A 7,985-nucleotide genomic window follows, 5' to 3' on the forward strand; every position below is an offset into this window, starting at 1 on the left:
CCTGGCGGTCAAAACTCGTCTCCAATTGCCATTGCTTTGCAGGATTTCACAGGTTTCATAGTGTAGTGGTTATCACGTCTGCTTAACACGCAGAAGGTCCTGGGTTCAATCCCCAGTGAAACCAGTCTCTTCTTGGCATTGAAATAATACCCTATCCAACTGCAATACATGAAGTTCTTGGCTTTGTTGCCGAATGACGGGATGTCTTAGCTTCCATAACCAACGGAACTACGAATTATTTTTTTTTCCTGGCAGTCAAATTTCGTCTCTAATTGCCATTACTTTGCAGGAATCACAGGTTTTAAAGTGTGGTGGTCATCAAGTCTGCTTCATATGCAGAACGTTCTGGGTTCAATACCCAGTGAAACCAATCTGTTTTCGGTGTTGAAGTAATTTCCTATCAACCTGTAAAGTATGAAATTCTTGGTTTCGTTGCCAAATGACAATACATTTTGGCTTCTATCACAAGGAGAACTACGATTTTGGGTTTCTTTTTTATTGAACATTTTAGCAGAAACATAATCCCATATTATAACAATCCTGTTTGTTTCAAAATTTATAGTTCCCATAAATACAAAAGCAAACGATTAAACTGTGTAGAAAAAAGTAACACATTCAATGTAAACTTCAATTTAAGCAATATCCCTTTGTAGGAATAAAACTGGTAAAATATGTAATAAAAATTGTAAATGTTTCATTACCAAAAATACTTTCCTTCAGCAATAAAAAGGCCCCGTCAGTCACAATTCTGCTCTGCTAGCCAATACACAGTAACTTTTCATTAAGATTCATAGTGTAGTGGTCATCACGTCTGCTTAACACGCAGAAAGTCCTGGGTTTAATCCCCAGTAAAACCAGTCTGTTCTTGGTGTTGGAATAATACCTTATCCAACTACAATACATGAAGTTCTTGGCTTTGTTGCCGAATGACGGGATGTTTTAGCTTCCATAACCAACAGAACTACGAATTTTTTTTTTTCCTGGCAGTCAAAACTCGTCTCTAATTGCCATTACTTTGCAGGATTTCACAGGTTTTAAAGTGTGGTGGTCATCAAGTCTGCTTCATATGCAGAACGTTCTGCATTCAATACCCAATTAAACCAATCTGTTTTCGGTGTTGAAGTAATTTCCTATCAACCTGTAAAGTATGAAATTCTTGGTTTCGTTGCCAAATGACAATACATTTTGGCTTCTATCACAAGGAGAACTACGATTTTGGGTTTCTTTTTTATTGAACATTTTAGCAGAAAACATAATCCCATATTATAAAAAAACCTGTTTGTTTTAAAATATATAGTTCCCATAAATACAAAAGCAAACGACTAAACTATGTAGAAAAAAGTAACACATTCAATGTAAACTTCAATTTAAGCAATATCCCTTTGTAGGAATAAAACTCGTAAAATATGTAATAAAATTGGAAATGTTTCATTACCAAAAATACTTTCCTTCAGCAATAAAAAGGCCCTGTCAGTCACAATTCTGCTCTGCTAGCCAATACACAGTAACTTTTCATCAGGTTTCATAGTGTAGTGGTCATCACGTCTGCTTCACACGCAGAAGGTCCTGGGTTCAATCCCCAGTGAAACCAATCCGTTTTCGCTGTTGAAGTAATTTGCTATCAACAGGATTTCACTGGTTTCATAGTGTAGTGGTCATCACGTCTGCTTAACACGCAGAAGGTCCTGGGTTTAATCCCCAGTAAAACCAGTCTGTTCTTGGTGTTTAAATAATACCTTATCCAACTACAATACATGAAGTTCTGGGCTTTGTTGCCGAATGACGGGATGTTTTAGCTTCCATAACCAACAGAACTACGAATTTTTTTTTTTCCTGGCAGTCAAATTTCGTCTCTAATTGCCATTACTTTGCAGGAATTACAGGTTTTAAAGTGTGGTGGTCATCAAGTCTGCTTCATATGCAGAACGTTCTGGGTTCAATACCCAGTGAAACCAATCTGTTTTCGGTGTTGAAGTAATTTCCTATCAACCTGTAAAGTATGAAATTCTTGTTTTCGTTTCCAAATGACTATACATTTTGGCTTCTATCACAAGGAGAACTACGATTTTGGGTTTCTTTTTTATTGAACATTTTAGCAGAAAACATAATCCCATATTATAACAATCCTGTTTGTTTCAAAATTTATAGTTCCCATAAATACAAAAGCAAACGATTAAACTGTGTAGAAAAAAGTAACACATTCAATGTAATCTTCAATTTAAGCAATATCCCTTTGTAGGAATAAAACTAGTAAAATATGTAATAAAAATTGTAAATGTTTCATTACCAAAAACATTTTTCTTCAGCAATAAAAAGGCCCCATCAGTTACAATTCTGCTCTGCTTGCCAATACACAGTAACTTTCCAGAAGGTTTCATAGTGTAGTAGTCATCACGTCTGCTTAACACTGGTTCAATCCCCAGTAAAAGCAATCTGTTCTTTGTGTTGAAATAATACCCTATCAAACTACAATATATGAAGTTCTTGGCTTTGTTGCCGAATGATGGGATGTTTTGGCTTCCATCACCAACAGAACTAATAATTTTTTTCCCCTGGCTGTCAAAACTCGTTTTCAATTGCCATTGCTTTGCAGGTTTTCACAGGTTTCATAGTGTAGTGGTCATCACGTCTGCTTCACACGCAGAAGGTCCTGGGTTCAATCTTTTTTATTGAACATTTTAGCAGAAAACATAATCCCATATTATAACTATCCTGTTTGTTTCAAAATTTATAGTTCCCATAAATACAAAAGCAAACGATTAAACTGTGTAGAAAAAAGTAACACATTCAATGTAATCTTCAATTTAAGCAATATCCCTTTGTAGGAATAAAACTGGTAAAATATGTAATAAAAATTGTAAATGTTTCATTACCAAAAACACTTTTCTTCAGCAATAAAAAGTCCCCGTCAGTTACAATTCTGCTCTGCTTGCCAATACATAGTAACTTTCCAGAAGGTTTCATAGTGTAGTAGTCATCACGTCTGCTTAACACTAGAGATGAGCGAACCGGTCGCGGTTCGGCTCGAGGTTGGTTCGCCGAACGGACCTCCCGTTCGAGTTCGGTTCGTCGAACGTTCGACGAACCGAACTCGAACTGCATAGGAAACAATGGCAGGCAATCACAAACACAGAAAAACACCTAGAAAACACCCTCAAAGGTGTCCAAAAGGTCACAAACAACTCACAACACATGGGAAAGTGACAAGGACATATACTCATGCGAAAACAAAAGAGCTGGACAAGGAAAAAGAGTAGGACACACAGATATATGAGTATATGCAAGGAAACATCGATTCCATTATTGTGCAACTTGAGCCCTGCTCATTTTAGGCTTCCAATGTTGATAAATTGCCTGAGCTCGCCACGTACGTCTTGGGGATCTTGTCGTGTCCTGCAGCCAGCGTTCTCTCGGAACCTGTCTTCAGTGCTGCTGTGGGTCTGCTGGCAGATAAGCACACGTGTCTGTCCACTGACAATGTGGACATGGCTCTCAGAGGACTTTTCTTCCCCTGGGTCAGCCAGGGGACGGGAAAGGCACGCGTATTTTTGAGAGTGCTTCATGCAAAGCATCTTTTTCTTTTTCAAAAGGGGGCTCAACCGATGCCAGTCAAGTGGGGTGTGTGTGGCCCAGTTAGTGGCAACGAGGGAGACTGTGGTTGGAGTCCCCTCGCTGTGTTTCTAAAAGAACCAAGATGAACAAGTCATGGCTCTCAGAGGACTTTTCTTCCCCTGGGTCAGCCAGGGGACGGGAAAGGCACGCGTATTTTTGAGAGTGCTTCATGCAAAGCATCTTTTTCTTTTTCAAAAGGGGGCTCAACCGATGCCAGTCAAGTGGGGTGTGTGTGGCCCAGTTAGTGGCAACGAGGGAGACTGTGATTGGAGTCCCCTCGCTGTGTTTCTAGAAGAACCAAGATGAACAAGTCATGGCTCTCAGAGGACTTTTCTTCCCCTGGGTCAGCCAGGGGACGGGAAAGGCACGCGTATTTTTGAGAGTGCTTCATGCAAAGCATCTTTTTCTTTTTCAAAAGGGGGCTCAACCGATGCCAGTCAAGTGGGGTGTGTGTGGCCCAGTTAGTGGCAACGAGGGAGACTGTGGTTGGAGTCCCCTCGCTGTGTTTCTAAAAGAACCAAGATGAACAAGTCATGGCTCTCAGAGGACTTTTCTTCCCCTGGGTCAGCCAGGGGATGGGAAAGGCACGCGTATTTTTGAGAGTGCTTCATGCAAAGCATCTTTTTCTTTTTCAAAAGGGGGCTCAACCGATGCCAGTCAAGTGGGGTGTGTGTGGCCCAGTTAGTGGCAACGAGGGAGACTGTGGTTGGAGTCCCCTCGCTGTGTTTCTAAAAGAACCAAGATGAACAAGTCATGGCTCTCAGAGGACTTTTCTTCCCCTGGGTCAGCCAGGGGACGGGAAAGGCACGCGTATTTTTGAGAGTGCTTCATGCAAAGCATCTTTTTCTTTTTCAAAAGGGGGCTCAACCGATGCCAGTCAAGTGGGGTGTGTGTGGCCCAGTTAGTGGCAACGAGGGAGACTGTGGTTGGAGTCCCCTCGCTGTGTTTCTAAAAGAACCAAGATGAACAAGTCATGGCTCTCAGAGGACTTTTCTTCCCCTGGGTCAGCCAGGGGACGGGAAAGGCACGCGTATTTTTGAGAGTGCTTCATGCAAAGCATCTTTTTCTTTTTCAAAAGGGGGCTCAACCGATGCCAGTCAAGTGGGGTGTGTGTGGCCCAGTTAGTGGCAACGAGGGAGACTGTGGTTGGAGTCCACTCGCTGTGTTTCTAAAAGAACCAAGATGAACAAGTCATGGCTCTCAGAGGACTTTTCTTCCCCTGGGTCAGCCAGGGGACGGGAAAGGCACGCGTATTTTTGAGAGTGCTTCATGCAAAGCATCTTTTTCTTTTTCAAAAGGGGGCTCAACCGATGCCAGTCAAGTGGGGTGTGTGTGGCCCAGTTAGTGGCAACGAGGGAGACTGTGGTTGGAGTCCCCTCGCTGTGTTTTACATGCTTTTAGAAGGGCATGACATGGCTTGGAGGTTGACTTTCATCATATGCAAACTGTTGGCTACCAAAATGCTGCCTTTTCAACAACTGTGGTTATAGGCAATGAGGAACATACTGATGAAGATGAGACGCAGATACCCGATTGGGATGACAACTTAAATATTCGGTCAGGGCAAGAAGAAACTCGGTCTGAGGGGGAGGGGAGTGCAAACACAACAATTGATGATGAAGTTCTAGATCCCACCTACTGTCAACCCACAGTCAGACACTCGAGGAGGTCAATAGAGGCGGTGGAGGAGGATGCAACCGACGTCGAAGTAACCTGGCGCCTTCCTGGACACAGTCGGAGCACTGGTAGCACGTCTACAACTGCATCCTCAGCCACCACTCTGCCTCTGAGCATTATTCGGGGTGGATCAACAGGTCGCATGGCCTCTAAGCCTTGCCTAGCCTGGTCCTTTTTTGACATAAAAAAAGATCGGCCAAATTATGTGATCTGTAACATTTGGCATGGTTATCTTAGTAGAGGTCAAAACCTCAGCAGTTTGACAACTTCTTCCATGAATCGTCACATGAATAAATATCATATGGCCTGGTGGGAAGCTCACCGTGCTGCAATGCGGCCTAGTGGAGCCAACCATCCACCGCCTGCCCCTTCCAGGGCATCCGCGCGCTCGTCATCTTCTAGGACTGTGGGGACAGCTGTCACACCTGTTTTTCCACCCACAACTTCCACCACTGTAACCGCAACAGGCAGTTTGCTTGGTAGGTCGTCAGTTGGTTTGGAAGGGGAAACAAGTGAGTGTGTACAGCTCTCTCAGACATCGATAGCACCAACTTTGGATGAAGGCAACATCATGTCTCCGCCTGCACTTTCCTCACAAAGCTGCATTTTTCCAGGGACACCCTACTCAACACCGTCTACACACAGCAGCCAGATCTCTGTCCCTCAGATGTGGTCAAATAAAAGGCCACTTCCTGCGACCCATGACAAAGCGAAGAGGTTGACTCTATCCCTCTGTAAGCTGTTGGCTACAGAAATGCTGCCTTTCCGCCTAGTGGACACACAGGATTTTAGAGACCTTATATCTGTCGCTGTGCCCCAGTACCAGATGCCTAGTCGCCACTACTTCTCTAAGAAAGGTGTGCCCGCGCTACACCAGCATGTCGCACACAACATCACCGCTTCCTTGAGAAACTCTGTGTGTGAACGGGTGCATTTCACCACCGATACTTGGACCAGTAAGCATGGACAGGGACGTTACATGTCGCTGACTGGGCACTGGGTAACTATGGTGATAGATGGTGAAGGGTCTGCTGCACAAGTCTTGCCGTCCCCACGACTTGTGTGTCAATTCTATGTCTGTCCAAGTTCCGCCACAGCTTCTGCATCCTCCACCTCATCTGTGTCCTCCACCTCCGCCCCAAGCCTGCCTGGTCAGGCCACCAGCGTTCTCACTGCGCAGAAGGAATCACGCACCCCTCATTACTATGCTGGCAGCAGAGCGCAACGGCATCAGGCGGTCTTTAGCTTGACATGTCTTGGGAATAAGAGTCACACAGCTGAGGAGTTGTGGTCAGCTCTGCGGTCCGAGTTTAATAAATGGTTGTCTCCACTCAACCTGCAGCCTGGTAAGGCCGTGTGCGACAATGCTGCAAACCTGGGTGCGGCCCTTCGCCTGGGCAAGGTGACACACGTACCTTGTATGGCTCACGTGTTGAACCTTGTCGTCCAGCAATTTTTAACACACTATCCCGGCCTAGATGGCCTTCTGAACAGGGCACGAAAACTGTCAGCTCACTTCCGCCGTTCAAGCGCCGCAGCAGAGCGACTTGCATCGCTCCAGAAGTCTTTCGGCCTGCCGGTTCATCGCCTGAAATGCGATGTGGCGACACGCTGGAATTCAACTCTCCACATGTTACAGCGACTGTGGCAGCACCGGCGAGCCCTGGTGCAATACGTCATGATGTATAGCCTGGGCCAACGAGATGCAGAAGTGGGGCAGATCACCCTGATGGAGTGATCTCAGATCAAGGACCTATGCACCCTTCTGCACAGTTTCGACATGGCGACGAATATGTTTAGCGCTGACAATGCCATTATCAGCATGACGATTACAGTCATTTACATGCTGGAGCACACGCTAAACACTATTCGTAGTCAGGGGGTGGGACAACAGGAAGGGGAGGAACTACAGGAGGATTCATATGCGCAAGACACAACAACATCACCAAGGTCCAGACGTTCATCATCACCAACGCGGCAGGCATGGGACCATGGGGGACAGGGATCAACAAGGGCGCATGGTAGCAGGCGACATGTTGAGGAAGGTGCAGGAGGACATGAAGATATGGAGGACGAACTGTCCATGGAAATGGAAGACTCAGCAGATGAGGGGGACCTTGGTCAAATTTCAGTTGAAAGAGGTTGGGGGGAGATGACAGAGGAAGAAAGAACGGTTAGCACCTCTATGCCACAAACACAGCGTGGACTTGGTCCGCATGGCTGCGCAAGACACATGAGTGCCTTCTTGTTGCACTACCTCCAACATGACCCTCGTATTGTCAAAATTAGAAGTGATGATGACTACTGGCTTGCCACACTATTAGATCCCCGGGACAAGTCCAAATTTTGTGACATAATTCCACCCATAGAAAGGGACGCACGTATGCAGGAGTATCAGCATAAGCTGTTACTCGATCTTAGCTCGGCTTTTCCACCAAACAACCGTGCAGGTGAAGGGAGTGATTCTCCCAGTTGTAACTTGACAAACATGGGACGGCCTCGTCATCTTCAACAGTCTACCCGTACCAGTAGGACCGTATCTGGTGCTGGTAACAGCAATTTTATGGAATCTTTTCATAATTTTTTTAGACCCTCCTTTGCAAGGCCACCAGAGACAACAAGTCTGACACATAGTCAACGGATGGAGAGGATGATACAGGAGTATCTCCAAATGAACATCGATGCAATGACTTTGC

At 45.1% G+C, this 7,985-nt stretch overlaps 2 non-coding genes across 2 annotated transcripts; both read left to right on the forward strand.

Annotated features, from left to right (window-relative positions):
• Positions 1 to 51: 51 nt before the first annotated feature.
• On the forward strand, positions 52 to 124 carry TRNAV-AAC (transfer RNA valine (anticodon AAC)). Its single transcript has one exon. It is a non-coding gene; the product is annotated as a tRNA-Val (tRNA).
• A 1,394-nt stretch (positions 125 to 1,518) lies between these two features.
• TRNAV-CAC (transfer RNA valine (anticodon CAC)) lies at positions 1,519 to 1,591 on the forward strand. Its single transcript has one exon. It is a non-coding gene; the product is annotated as a tRNA-Val (tRNA).
• Positions 1,592 to 7,985: the final 6,394 nt, after the last annotated feature.

Source organism: Anomaloglossus baeobatrachus, chromosome 2, assembly GCF_048569485.1.
Source record: "Anomaloglossus baeobatrachus isolate aAnoBae1 chromosome 2, aAnoBae1.hap1, whole genome shotgun sequence".
NCBI lineage: Eukaryota > Metazoa > Chordata > Amphibia > Anura > Aromobatidae > Anomaloglossus > Anomaloglossus baeobatrachus.